The sequence below is a fragment of the Marmota monax genome, unplaced genomic scaffold (assembly GCF_021218885.2).
Source record: "Marmota monax isolate L192 unplaced genomic scaffold, Marmota_monax_Labrador192_F-V1.1 WCK01_AAM20220418_F8-fsc00001, whole genome shotgun sequence".
NCBI classification, from domain to species: Eukaryota; Metazoa; Chordata; class Mammalia; order Rodentia; family Sciuridae; genus Marmota; species Marmota monax.
Window position 1 is genome coordinate 38,991,056 of NW_026693777.1, and position 15,925 is coordinate 39,006,980.

Below are 15,925 nucleotides of genomic sequence, written 5' to 3' on the forward strand. Positions count from 1 at the left end.
CCTTTGCCTAAACTGCAGACACATTTCTTCATCCTGCTCTTTCCAGCTGCTCAGACTGAGCAGCCCAGGCCAACTGTGGGCCAACTGCTTTCCAGATACCTTTCACTCACACCATATTGTCTGCTGGTGTCCTTAGGCTTCGTAACCTCTGCCTTCCTTACTTCCCGGCAGGCAAGGCCCATGGAGATGTTGGGCCAGAGCACACTCATCTTTTATCACTTTAGGAGCCAACCTCCCCCACCCGCCAGAAAGGTATTAGTCCCACACACTCACCCTAGTTAATTGTACATTTGCAAAATTGCTGATATTTTTTTAGAGAAGTAGTAGAGTTGAAGAAAGGATTATGAAAGGAGAAAGAACAATAAATAGGAAGCCAGCTATCTGCCTGCCTTGCTAATTCTAGTTTTGTTAACTACCTGGGTCCTTAAACTTTAAGTTCTCTGGACCTACCACTTCTTATAAGATGAAGGTTTGGCACAATGGCCTTCAGGCTGACATTTCTTATTGACTGCTACAAATACAAGTCTACCTTCTTCTCTGGTCAGGGAAGAAACATATTCCAAAGAACAGAAAAGATAGTCTAATCAAATGATCCACAAATATTTTTGAAGTGATTCAGTGTGACTTTCTTCTTTTCAAGCCCATTTCTTGCACAACAACTCTATGAAAATCAAGTTTTCAATTGACCAAGAAATATTTATCAGTGAGGAAAAAATAATCAAGGCTTGAAAATTCTATACCTGGTGATCAGTTCGAACAGGAAATTACCTCTAATTTAGAAATATCATAAGTAATAGAGAGTTAGCTTTTTACCTGAATTAGAAATAACAAAATTTACTAGGCTTGGAATCATCAGTAAAATATTGTTTCTCTTTCATACCCTACACAATGAATAATGAACTGCTTTGCTGGACTTGAATTTATTTTGGACATGAATTTATTAAACCATTTTCTGAGGGTAGAAATCCTGGCCAGAATTATATATTGGAAATCCAACAGAAAATGTGTCCTTCTTTGTCTGGTGTAGAAACTGCCACCTCTTCTAAAATACAGAACAGATTTTCCAGTTCATTTTGCAGAAATGGCTTTTGTGGGATTTGACAACACAAGAGTCATTCATTAATCTAATTGTCCCCTGCCACAAAATTATGCTTAATGTTAGTAATGTGAAGACAGTATATTATAAAATATGAACTACTAAAAAGTAGCTTGGAATACCTTGGTAATTACCAACCATTTGATGGATTAATATCCAATTTTGGTAAATTTTAAGTATAGATGGATGGGACCACTTAACAGCAAATGCAATTACTTTGAAACTTTATTTACCATTAAATTCCCTTTTAACCTCTAAATATAATAATAGATAAGGATGAGAAATTATTATCTGAAATGATCATCTTTGAAATAAAGACAATCAGTCATTGGAATATTTATCAGAATCTTGATCTGAATTAATATTTTTCTCCTCTAATTTTATCTGCCTCATATTATTTAGGTGTAGGGGACCAGAAGGTAACCAATAAAAATTGCCCAGTACCAAAAAAAGAAAAAAAATTTTTTTGACTGTAGTATAAAATATAAGAGCACTCCTCTACACCCAAATGCATGCATATTACATTTTAACTTACTTTTTGTTTTTTGTTTTTTGTTTTTTTTTTGAAACCGCAGTTCTCAGAATCTAAAGTCATATTTTCTCAACTTGTATTTCTCCTGTGGGAAAAATGTACATTTTCCTACTTTTACTAAATAATTTGGATAAAACTTAGGTGTTTGGGTCTAAAACAAGTATAAAAAATGATCTGGTTATTGTTTATCTTAGCCTATAAAAATAAATGTCTCTGTGTTTGAGGTGTCAAATATTTCTGCAAACTTTACTTGGGTTTGTCCCTAATCCTTCACTTTTTCACAAAGTAAGTGACCCTATAGTATATGTTGATGCCAGTTATACTAAGAACTGGTTACTAGCAAGGTTTGTTCCCACAGAGGAAAATGGGGTGAAAGTGTCCAGTGCTCATTGTGCCCACAGATGATCCCTGCAGATGGGGCTTCCAGCATGTCACAGATTCCAGCAGTAGTACCATCCCTGACCCTTCATTCTCAGCATTTCCTCCAAAAAGAAAGGAACCAAGATCAAACAATATTAGCTGAAAGGGTTTTTCTAGGACAGGATTTTTATCATATTTTCCCCTTCTCTGAAAGTTATTTTACTTATAAATTGATTTGTATGTTGTGTGACTCAGAGTGTCTAAAATCACTGCATCTCAGTTTATCTTTCAAATTCTGCAATCACCTTGTCCTAAAGGAAAGCCACAAATAATATGTCCTGTGAAGGTCCTGAAAATCAAGCAAACTCTAAATAGAGCAAAGCCTCTCTAGTGAGTGCTATTCCTGGGCGTGGGGGTGAGGAGCTGGAGGCATGTGGTTGAACACACAGGGCAGGAATGATCAATGCTGTAGAGTCCCCCTTGGATGCATGGTGCTCTTCCCAAGGACAGGTTCACTTAGCAGAACCCCACAGCTTGTTATTTTGTTTTCTTCACTCTACCAGTACCACCTGGGGAATAACTAAACATAATAATGATGGCCACAATATATCACTAGAGCTCACATTTAGTTAATTCTGAGTTAAGTGATGAACATGGGTTTTCTGATTATTTCTCACTATAACCCTTATGGATGAGAAAATTAGAATTTAATCTGAAGTCATGTTATTAAGAAGAAATGGAAACAAAATTCAAGCCAAGACTATCTGGCTCTAGGAACCAACTAGAAACTGTAACAAGGGTAAAAAAAAAAAAAAGTAGACTTTCAAAACTGTTATCCCACCTACAGGTGTTTACAAGGAAATTGGCAAAGATAATCTCTTGACTTCACTATGGAAAACCATTTTTCCCCATTATTTTTAAAACTGAAACTTGTTATTTGGTGATCTCTGAGAGGGTATGGCAAATGGAAATAAATAAAAATGAGAACAGGTAAATTCAATTATCTCAGATTTATTGTGTATCAATTATGTATCAGGTACAATGCTAAATGTTTTCTGTTTATTAACTTATTAAATCTTTTCAGGAGTCTTTAAGGTAGGTACTGCTATTATCTCCATTTTACAGGTGAAGAAACTGAGGCTTGTATATGTTTCTGAGTAAACTTACACATGTTAAAAAAATTGATAGTGCTACAGTTTGAACCTGGTGTGTGTGGAGGGGGGCGGTCCTACAAAGGCCCATATGTTGAAGGTTTGATCTCGTTTGATATCTAAGGAGAAAACGTTTGCTTTTATAAAAAGAAAATTAAGAGGCACAATTGTTTAAGATATCTCTTATCCCATTTATCTATTCTACCAATTTGATGCTCCTATTATAAAATCTGAAAGAAATTTTAAGCAATTTGTTCCCCTGGTAAGTGGTCTAAGGAAGGAAAAGGGGAAGAAATATGAATGCCTTTCTCTCTCACCAAGCTCCATTCTCTTGCCAGTGCTTCTCACCCACAAAGCCTGACCAGAGAGAGGCCAGGACAGAGGAGTCTGGGTGAGGTAGGCAGAGGCTGGACTGGAGGCAGGAGACACAAACTGAGATTAACCAACATAGTCACCTGCTGCCCTAATTGGAAATGGAAGAGTAAGACCCATTTAAATTTGCATGCCTAATCTACGAAAGGTAAAATAATAACAATGTCAGTATATAATTATTTTTCCCAGCAACAATTTGTGTGTGTGTGTGTGTGTGTGTGCGCACGCACGCGCACGTGGTGTTGGGGATTGAACCCAGGGCTTTGCCTGTGAGGCAAGCACTCTACCAACTGAGCTATATCCCCCAACCTCAATATATAATTTTAGAACGTTCTATACAATATGTATGCTTACACATAGCTGATATAAAAAATAAAGAAGGCATCTGATGTCAGGCCTCCTTCCCTTTTGCTCAAGGAAGAAGCTTTAATCAGCCCGACTGAGGAAGCAGTTTCGAACTCTCTCTGAGTCTCTCACAGGGAGTTCATGTCACTTCTTTTTGGGAAGAGCAGCATTTTAAATTGGGGGTTATTCATAGCTGATAGTTTCCTAAGCATATTCGGGTTTCTTTCTACTTCTCTTTGTTAATGCTAATGTTATTGTTCCTGCTATAACTTCTTAGATAAAGGGTCCCACGTCAATCTAAGTATAAGAGCAAAATGGCCATCATGCTCCATGCTCTCTTAAGTGCCCAATAAATGATATTTGATTTCTGTGGATCACTGGCCTTTTAAATATTTTTAAAGTAGTTTGATCATCCATATAGAAATTGGAGATGGGAGGGATCAAGATTGCAGCCCTAGGTTTATTTATTTTAATTATTTTTGAGAAAGTGCTATTTTGGGTCTGAAGTATCTAAAAAATTGTCATATATCTCTAGCTCAGTATAAAAAAGCTGGTCAATATTTTTTTTAAAATCATACCCTAACCCTCCGTATTATTTTGACTTCACTTATCTCTTGAGCCATATCTCTGGGATTGTGGTTGAAAGAGAGCTAAGAGATAATTATCTAGGCAGCTCTGAGCTTCATTAGAAACATGTTGCTGACAATTTTCTACTCTATGTTCAGCGTGGAGAATGAGTACAAGGAAGCCAAGGATGAGATGCTCAGGTCTGATACTTAATAAGAAAATTATTCCAAAACAGAAATTCTAGACAAATGGAGATTCTTATGCACTAATGTTGGAATACAAATTGACAAATCAAAAATATCTAGTAAAGCTGAAAATGTGCAATGTGTTATGAGCCATAAATCATTTTTTGTTTAGTGTTATTGATTTATTTTTTGGTAAATTGCATAAAGGGAAGAAAACTCATACATGTGAACAAAGACTAAGATTTAAATGTATTCATACAATGAAATACTATACCATGGTTAAAATGAATGACTTACATCTACATGGTAACTCCCAAACACATAATGTAGATTAAACAAGCAAGATCCAAAAGGAAGCAAGTTGTCATACTATTTTCTAAAATTTTTTTAAGTCTATAAAATAATGTGTTATATGTAGTTGCAACAATATGCAGCAAGAATAAAACACAAAAAATAAACATTTGTATGCATAAATACATTTGAAGAGAAAGAGAACGGAAGATACTAGAGAAGGGATAGGAGCCCTCCACTGTATCTGTAAGATTTATTTCTTTAAAACACACACATGCACACACACATATACACACACATCTGAAGTGTAGTGTTGAGATTTGATAAAGTTGTGTTGTGGGTCCATGGATTTTTATTATATTATTCTCTATACTTGTCTGCATGTTTGAAATATTTCATTATAAAATACACATTTTTAAATCATCCAAGAACAAGAATATTTCTCAGAGGAATCACCAAAGCAAGGAAAAATAAAACATCCTACTCAACTTCTTTTCCCTATAAGAAACCATGAATTATGAAGCAAAGCATGCCTCTTATTTATAAGGAGGATCCTTCTCAAGAATGCTTCACATTTATAAGTGAGTATCCTTGCAAAGATCATGGCTTATTCATCCTAAATTCCAGACAAGGATATTCCACATTGGATTTGGTACAAGATTATGGTCCCCAAAGTATTAAGGTTAGCTCTGCTTAACATTTTATTTCTTAGCAGAACACTTCAGGAATTTAGAGAGAGGATCACCCAGCTAGCTCAGGGTGTCACCCCACCCTTGCAGCACTGGGGAGATAAGATAACGGTGGAAATGAAGAATGGAGTGGACTGAGCTCTCAGCTTTACTGCATTGTTTATCATAGTTGTAAGAACACAGCCCATCAGAACATATGTGTGCATTTTTCCTTTAAAACATCTTTTGAGTGGTAGTTGTGTGAAACAATGATCTGTTGAATTTAATTCACAGATCAAAGAGGGAGGAAATTAACCAACACAGTAAATTGATTATTTCATGGGTGACATAACCAAGGCAATGATTTATCTTAATAAAGAGCAACTTCCCTCTAGTCCTTAACTGAATTCCAGCCAATGCAATAATACTCGGCTGTTAATGACTTTGATGTTGATGTGGAAAAGTGAATGACTGCATAATCACTGAAATGGGACCTCATCACAGTTGGAAACGTTTAAGCCAAATCATTTTGGACTGTGAAAAGAGCCCTGAGTGGTGGATATTGGCTGGGTACCAGATCTTCAGTCTTAACTAAACAGGGCCTGAAAACTTTATCATATTGCACGGCTCTGGCTGGACCATAACTCTGACAGCTCACAGGGACTGGAGTTTAATGTATATGTCTGTGGCCTCACAGAGGAAAAAAAGAATTCCAAGGCTTACAGCACCGATAATAAATACATGTCTATCAGCATTGAGCTGAAAGTGTAATTAGTTAAATCCGTCTTTGGGAGAAGGAATAGAAGAAAGGAAACAGAAGTCAACTTCTTAAAAAATTGAACCAAAAGCTTATTTTTATACCCCACGTTACTAAATATGGCTTAAGAGCTTGCAAGACAGCATTAGTCATAGATGGCAGCCTCCACCTCCCCTCCTCCACTCCTCATCTCTAAATAATAAAACGGGCTAAAATTAGAGCTGCTTTCAAGTGTGTTCTCTTGATTATTATTATTTGACTTGCAGCTGAGATGCCTATGAGAAGAGGGAGCACCCTTGAGAATACAAGCGCCTCCCTGGGGTGCACAGTTTTGACTTCCAAGTGGGGAGAAGGAAAATGGTGTGGGTCCCAGCCCCAGTCACCATCAGCCAACCCCATAGATTTCCTCTTGTGCTAATCAGATCCAGGATAACATCAGCTTCCTAGAGTTAAATTATTACGTCCGTGTATTATCATGCTAGTCTTGAGCCACTCTCTCTAGCACACCCCTATTCTCCCCCCATCCCCTAATCTCACTCCACCCACCCTCCCTCACCTCCCACTGTCCCCAGATGCTCCTAAGCAGAAGTTCCAGGGAATTATTCAAGTAAGTCTAGACCACGCTTCTTAGCCACAGACTGGATTGAAACACAATCACAGGTACAGCTGGAGGGGCACCAGGCACTTGCTTATTTAAATGTCACAGAGACCCCAGGCTTAAGGAGCTCAAGATGCCTGATTGATTCTAAGCATTAAAAAAAAATTGTTTGGGGCAAGGATTGTTAAAGTGCTCATCCAGGCCTGCAGCTGGGGTTGGCTCGAACTTAAAACTGGAAAGGCCCTATGGAGGGATGAGAAACTCATCAACATGGTTTGTGTGGCCTTGCGGGAACGTCTTCCTTTTCCCTTCTGTCTTTTAATGCAAGCTAGGGTCGGTTTTTACTTTAAAGGTGTCCCTTCCCTAGTTAGGTGCCTTACATGGTTGTGTCCAGGTAGCTTTCCCCCAGCGTACTAATGATCCTCATTTCTGCTCAGAAATCTACTTAGGTGAGTCCATCTGGGAAACTTTGAAATAGTCTCTCTCTCTCTCTCTCTCTCTCTCTCTCTCTCTCTCTCTCTCTCTCTCTCTCTCTCTTTCTCTCTCTCTCTCTCTCTCTCTCTCTCTTTTTGTGTGTGTACTCCCCAAATGATCCTTTCCCATGCACAACAAATTCTTTTGTCTTATTCCCTCTCCTTGAATGCAATCCGAATCCAAGTGCTTTTAATTTTTAGCTGCATTTTACAAGTCTGGACTTTCAGGAATATATGTTATGAAAGCAGTGAAAGAAAAGACTTTCTTGCCATCAAAACCATAATAATTATGTGTCAAAGATAATTACTGCTTGGTGTGTAATACATCTAATACCAAGTGACAGAGAAAGTAGTCTACCGGCAGACAAGAGTAACTGCCGGCTGGCTGAAATCTGATATAAAATTAACCACCGGGCTCAAGCTCTCTGCCCACTGGAATTTCACCAGATAAACACAAACTCTACCTCCAAAAGTAATTTTTTAGCATTGGCTCATTTGTTTGTGTTTGTTGTTGGGAAATTTCTGTGTAGATGCATAAAAATTAGTTTTCTCTCTCATAGCTATGACTGCAGTCCGAGTGCCTGAGTTGTAGATAATAATTTTTACTGTCAAATCATCTTTCCATATTAACAAGAGTAAAAAACACAACCACACTGGGCAATAAGATGAAAAAGATTTTGAGATAAGCTAATAGGTTTGTTCTATAATACCGAGATTCAAATACAAGTCTTATCTGGAAACCAACATCACAAAAAATGAAGCATTTAACAATGTATAGAAGATGAGCCACCCCACTATTAGAACAAACAGAGGTAAAAAGGAATAAATCCAGGGATGCTGCCAAAGAAAATGTGGTGTTCTCTGAGACATTTCTCTACATTAAGATGGAGGATAACCATTAAAAATGTCAAGAACAAGAATTCTGCTCAGAGTTTCCTTCTGGACAACTTTATGGCTAAGGATGAAGCCTGGATTCTTATGGCTCAGTGGTCTCTCTGCCCCATTTCACTACAAACGAAAGAGCTATGCCAGGCAAAAGTTGGCATGAGCTTTTGGTGTAGATCTGAATCTTACATACCTTATCAGCAGCAAAAAATTGTTTCCCAAACAGCAGAATAGACCAGCAAAAGAACTGAGCTGTTACAAATCAGCCCCTGATTTCCTGAAATCACTAATAGGTTTGCAGACACTCATCAGTCTGCTTACTCTCATGCCATAAATGGGCTTGTCCCCTGTTGGTACAGGGAGGCACAAGCATGGAAATTTTTAGAGGACTTTGGTGAAGTTTCGAATTTCCAAGAGGACTGGTGGCCGTCTATCCTCTTTGTCAAGGTTAAGCCTAAACCCAGTGCAGCATTATCTCTGCAGCCTTAACAATTAATCTTTTTCTCCCTCTTCACAGTATTCAGGATTGAACCCAGGGGTGCTCTACCACTGAAGTACATCCCCAGACCTTTTTATGCTTTAATCTGGGACAAGAATCTTGCTAAATTGTTGAGACTGGCCTAAAACTTGCAGTCCTCCTGCTTCAGTCTCCTGAGTCTCTGAGATTACAGGCATGCACCACCATGCATGGCTTAAAAATGAATCTTAAAGGTGCTTACTGAGTTCATATTCATCTCCATCAAAAAACCTTGCTAGTGATTAACTGAAATATATCATTTTGATGTAATGCTAAGCTGCTTCTATTCTAGTTAGCTCTTCTGTGTCAAGTACACAGGAATTTCTTTTGAACTTCAGGGATTTTATTCTTGAAAAGTACTGAGAATGGGAAAACTACTTTTAACAAGGCTACAAGTCGAGAATAATTCAATGTCTTAAGTACATATATCTAACAATAATGAATAAAATTTCTAGAAGACATCTGACTTCAGAAAACTAAAATAATTAGCATTCAAAATCTTCTCTAGTTGGTAACCATTTATTTGTTTAAGAAATGTTGCTTAATCATCGTGCCTGGCTAAGGCAGAGTCTCACAAATTTCATGCAACACAAAATTGTACCAGCTCAAAAAAAAAATATCTTTAATCATTCCTTGCTGGGGGCTGGGGATGTGGCTCAAGCGGTAGCGTGCTCGCCTGGCATGCGTGCGGCCCGGGTTCGATCCTCAGCATCACATACAAACAAAGATGTTGTGTCCACCAATAACTAAAAAATAAATATTAAAATTCTCTCTCTCTCTCCCTCTTTCACTCTCTCTTTATAAAAAAAAAAAAATCATTCCTTGCTGAATAGAAATTCAATGTCCTTTGTACTTAAGTCCTCAGTTTTTCTTTTGCTATTTTTGGAAAAATCTCATGTAACTATCTGTCCTTTTCCTCAGTGTCATCCTGCTTAAGAGCACAGATTATTTTAGTCCCTGTCCTCATTTGAAGGGAGTAGAGCACAAATAATTTTCCTTGTGCCATTCTACAGATCCTAACACATGGTCTGCTGGATGTGGTGGCCCAGAAATGAGTAGATCAGAATTGCACATTAGGGAAAAGATTGTTTTTAAATATTTGGTGCAAAAGTATAAAACTGCAGATTTCAAATCCAGAGCTGGGGAAAGATGACAAATTTATCTATCTTCTTCACTGCTAACACTTTAAGATAGAAATGAATGCTGTCTTCTAATCTGCTATTCTCAAGAGAAATTGAGGATGGTGAAAAATAAAATGCTAAAACCTGAAAAGAATGATGCAAAATGTCAGGACTTTTTTTTTAAAAAAAAAAAATTCACATTATGACTTTCATGTGAATGTGTTAGGGAATTTCTTCACAAAGTATGAAAATCATATTTCACTAAGATTTTCCTCAGTACAAATGACTAATTTGAGCCCACATTTCTTTCCCAAAGAATATTTATGAAATTGGTTTAGATTTTTTTAAAATATTCAACCAAAAATATTTTCAATAAAAAATAAAGTAGGCTCTTGAATACATATGTATCTATGTGAAAATATCAATATTTTATTGATATTAAAGTCAATTGGTTCAATAGTATTCTTAGGAAGTCTAATGTAACCCAGAATTTTTGATGTAGTTTAAGATGAAAAAATAGACTGTATTATCCAGGAACACAAATAAACATAAATGGGGAAAAATGGAGTGACATTAACCAAATTAATTTCTTGGCTTTTTGAGCATAGGGATTATTTACTATCTTAACAAGTGAAGAAGAATTATAACTACTTATGTTGTGTAAGGTGTCCACAGACAGCAAGATAAAGCTTCTCTAAGCTACCTCACTGAGGGCTGATTTTTATCAAGTACTCAAAATAATATTTAAAACTTTGTCTCAGACATACATTGTCAGATAGTCTGGTTTCTGATCCAGCTGACTCCCGATTTGCCAAACATGAGGCATTATCTCCACTGGAAGACTTGGGCATACCCCGGTGTTCTAGCACTCTCCCACATAGTTGGACGCCAGTCCCCCGAGAGGCCTCAGTGATTCATCATTCCTGGCATCCACTTCCTTGAGACATCTGATTGGACTGAAATGATGTAAAGAGAAAGAAAAAAAATACACAAACCAGTGAAATTCACACACACACACACAAAAAAAATACATCTGGGTTTCTCCTGTTCTTGTAGTGACTAAAGAGGAGTTTTCAAATGAAACATATTTATCTTCAGCCACACAGAAAAATAAATAACCTTGGGAAATTGTTAAAGAAGAGAGAAGCTGGCAAACAATGTAAAAATAACAAATGGTTAAGATGGTTGTTTTTACAAATCAGTGTCACAACACAGCACAGTATCGTGGCTAGCGCATTTTGTGAATCTATGCCTGTCAATACGTCATTCAGTAAAGAGCAACAGGTTTTTGGTGAGTTTGTTTTATTTCCAGCAGGAAAGTAACAGCAATGGCCCCTGAAAAGAAGTGAGAAAGTGACCAAGGCTGGTGTGAATTGTTTTTTTCAGTGCAAGAAATGTCTGGGAAATATTTCTGGGTGACCTGGGCCACTCATTTCTCAAGGGTCCTCTTACTGCTTCTCCTCTCTGATATAAATGGTTGAGTATCTGTTTTACCTGCACTTGACTATCTCATGAGTTACAGATGACTCTAACAATTTTCCTAGATTCCTTGAATTATTTTGTATGAATAAATTTTAAATATTCATGGAACCCCATGGGTTCTGTGTAGGGAAGGCTAGCACAGAGTACCTATCCAAATGCTCTGTTTTACTACCACCCCTCCTTTTCTGTCAGAAATGCTTTTGTTTAGAGTGATGTTAAATATCATCTAACCAGACAGCAAAAGGAGTGTTGATCTGCTTAGCCTTGCAATGAACTGAATATGGTTCATCCGTTTCCACTGCCAAAACCTGGGCCAAATGGGTGAACTTCCCTGACAGGGAAAAGTGGGAGCTTCCCTGATTAATAGCTAAGATGCAGAGTATTTGAAAAAGAAATTAGAAAAATGCATTATCTTGGAGACATTTCCTGCCACCAAACCACCCCCACTTAGGCTGATGACTGAGAAATCCCAGAAGGCGTTCTCCTCTGAACGTGGCCTACGTCAATGGCACATTTCTGAATTGTCAGGCTGAAAGCCCATCAATAGTCATAAAGAGAAGGATGTGTCCTCATTGGGGGTGTGTTGATGGATCTGATCCAGAACACGAGAGGTGATTCCTGGGTTACTCAGAGGTTGGATGCATTTGGCTTTGGTGACGGTGCTTCTGATTCTAAATCAAAACCATTCTCCCCGCTTCATTCCGTACATTACATAATATGAGTAGGGCTGTCTACATGCATAATTATCACTGCTCATGAAAAACAGGCCCAAAAGAATTCTCTGACCTTGTGCTGATAAATTGTGCTGAAGGAACGAGGGGCTCAGAACTGCCAGTCTCAGTTACAGACTCTGAAAAATTAAGTTGGACTGAAGGAAAATCAAGCTTCTGCGTGGCACATTTCTCAGTAGACTGATAGTCTAATCTATTGAAGTCTGTTCCTCAAGACCCCAGTTCAAGCCCTACCTCTGCTCATCAGTCAGCACATCATTCCCGATGCTAAATAACTCGCTGGTAATTTCCAACCTGACTAGAATTAGCTCCTGGGAGGAGCAGGGAGGGGGAGTCCAGGGGGAAGGAAGTTGGAAAGAAACGGCTCAAAAAGTAGTCTTTCTAAATCAGAAACATCTGCTAGCATCATAAATGATTTTAAGTAGAAATCAGCGACAAGGGGGCTCATAGAGAAATAGAAAGGAATGAAGCCATCCCTCACTGAAAGTTCCCAGGTAACTGGAACAAAGGATCTCACCATAGATTAGAGCAAACTTTTGAACCTGCGGTAGCTGACTCTTTTGTATTTGGCTCCTATTACAAAGAGCCATGTAATGCTAAGGACCTGTGTGCCTCGTTCTGCAATGCTGGGGCGTGACTTGGCTACCTTACACATACTTGTCGTCATCTCACTGAAGACCTTTCTACTATGATTCCTCAGAAAGCTTTTCTAGGAGAAGCAAGAAATGAGAAGGATGCTCCTCTCCCAGCTCTGATAGAATCCACACTCTGACTTCAAAGATCTTCTTAAATATATGAAAACTACAAAATGCAAAATGGAGTATGACTAAAATAAAAGAAACCCCAACTTCTACCTTCCTGGTTGTGTGGGTGTGTCAATGGGTCTTCTAGCTTTTCCCTGTTAAGATCTTTAGAAAGAAGGAAGGACATCAAAAGATGCTCTGTGCTACTTGTCTTCCGGATACAATCTCCCAAACCTGCGTTGGGGAAACTGAATCAAGAAAGAGTCACCATGAATTCTAAGTCAGCTTTGTAACCAGCACAGAAATTCTTTAGTAATACTTTTAATAAACTCAATTCCACCACACACTCAAAACAAACTCTCTTACTGATTTACATTTTGATTGACATTTAGAGACTGCCAGGGTTAACACTGAACTACATATATTGTAGGTATTTACCTAAGAGAGTGTGCCCAGAAATAGCGAGGGACCTTAAAAGCAACTGGAAGTTTAGGGGTAAAAACAGGCATGGTTTTGTCATAATTTTTATTACTGTAACAAATGTGGAATTACTAGGAAGTAGAGAAAAGAAAGAACATGAAACAGCAACTAAACTTATTTTAATCCAATCCTCGAAGTCTGAGTAAGGTGAGTATTGCTTTGCTCTAAAATAGCTGGAGGGGAGAGAAGATGGTAATAGAAATAAAGAATTTCTTTAAAAGCAAACATCAAATTGCAACCACATCAATCATTTTTTGATTTAAAAAAAATAAATGAATTCTTTTCTCCTCAGTTGGAAATTTCATTACTTCTGCATGTTCTCTTCTTTGTTTATAAGCTAAGCACTCCTGGAAGTTTTGCTTTCATTTGGGAAGAGGGGTCAGATTTTTGATGGCCCCAAGTGTACCCAAGGGATTCTAACCCAAGACTAAAGTTTAACTTATTTTTCCTTCTCTTCTTAGCTTTTCCTTGTGGTGGAACAATAAATATATCTTTCAAATATACCGTTATAAAACAGACTCCCTGCTATGCTATAGTATCTAAAGAGTTCCTCACATTATGGGGTCCTAATGAAATACAGATCTTTCAAACTCACCTCGAAAATGTCATTTTGCACATGACTATTTTATTGCATAAGATGCAGTGGCCAAGCAAGCAAATGAGTTATTGTACTGAATTAAAAAGTCAGACGAAAGAATGAGAATCATTTTTACATTCTGCAAAAGTATAAAAATTAACAGTTGACTGTTTCCCTTGATTATGTAGAATTTTGGTAGCCAGAGAGAAGCCTCAAAAGACAAAAATTATTCATGAAAATGGTGCTAAGTTTCTAGAAAAGAGTAGATGAAATTCTGGAACTAATTAATTCTAAACAGAAAACAGTAAGGAAAGTATAACTTGGAAATGAAATTATAACAAAAGTTTTTCCTCCAGAGCCCAAAGTACAGACAGAGTAATACAAATAAATGAGATAACAAATGACACAGATGTACACCACTCAAATGTTTTTCAGTAATGACAAAACACATCTGATAAAATTTGCAAGCTTTGAAACTTAGGTACAAGTAGAATATCAGGAATCCTTGAAGAAAGTTCCCTTTACACCAGATGACCTGCAGATACTGTATTTTTCCAAGATTATTTATGGTGATATTGACCTCTAAAGTACTATTCTACCCCATTGTAACACTCAACACAGGAATACTTTCAGATAAAACAAGATAACCCTTTTAAGATAAAGTAAAAGGCATACATAACCTAAACTGCATTCTGCATTCGAGGAAACTTTGTTTAATAAATGTGCTCTAATTGTATCTCAAAATATTGTATAATTTGATTATAGAGGCAACTTAAAAAGAAACAAAAAAAGTACCTTCACTAATAAGGGTTTCTTGTTCATGTTTTCATTGCTAGAAATTTGATATGAGGATGAAGGGGAAGAGCAAATCACTTCTATTCTCTTGACACTTCGCACTCTGAACTCCTGTCCTCAGTTTTTTTCTTTAGAACTCTGCTTGTCATCTGCTTGTTGGAGTTGTTCGCCCTTATCCTCATCTGCCCAAGGCATGCACCCTGCACCATCACAGCTGTTGCATGGAATAGTTTCATTATAAATTTTGCATAGGATGGAGAAATGCAACAGAGAATATAAGCAAATTAAACTTTTCTGCCAATACTCCTAGGGGAACTTCTTACCAGCCAACTTCCTCCTTGTTGTCTGTGTCTCTAAAGCCCTTTTCTATGTCACTTTTGCAGGATCTACAACCTTCAAGTTTTGGGGTGACCCTGTTATTTTTGTAATGGACCAGATACCACTGAAATACCTCCAAAGTTTATTTTCCCTGCATTTAGGCCATTCTTTCCTTCTTTTCCATTCCTGTCTAGGAATAATATTTAACAAGACAAAAAGAGGATATGAGACATCTCATATCTCAGCTACAATGCAAAAGAAAGTATTTTTTTAAAAAAATCTTCCATCTATAGAGGGCTATGAGAAAAAATGAGAGTGGGGCAAAAAAGAATCTAGGCTTCAGAAAAGTGAAATTCCCTTCTCTGACTTCCACCTGGAGAGACTCTGAAAGACTCTACAAGGAAACTGGTTCACAGGGTTCACTGCCCCAAGTACATTATTGGAGTAGCCATATAAAAGTTGAAAGTGATTGCACAGCAATTAGGCAAAGTGGTCAAACAGAGTTTAGCTTTCCTTAACCATTTCTGTTTCTAGCATTCTGTGGATAGAACATAGAAGTCTTTAGAGCAGAAATCTCATAAGCAGTTACATTGAAAGACAGCAAGACTCTCAGCAAAGTTTATCATGGTGGTGGGCTATAGCAGAATGAAGCTGGGCAGGGACTCAGAGGGGTCTGTGGTGTCAGCAGGATCTGCTGAAAGGTTGCAATGAAGCCATGTCAACCAGAAAGTATCACTGAGTCTTGCACAACAGACCCTCAGACCTGTAGATCTGTGGACAGTTGTGCTAGTCAACGCAGCCAGTTTAAAGCCACTGGCAAAGTGAGACATATTCCGAGACCAGAGAATCTGAAAGACTTCTTTCCCTCAAGAATGCATAAG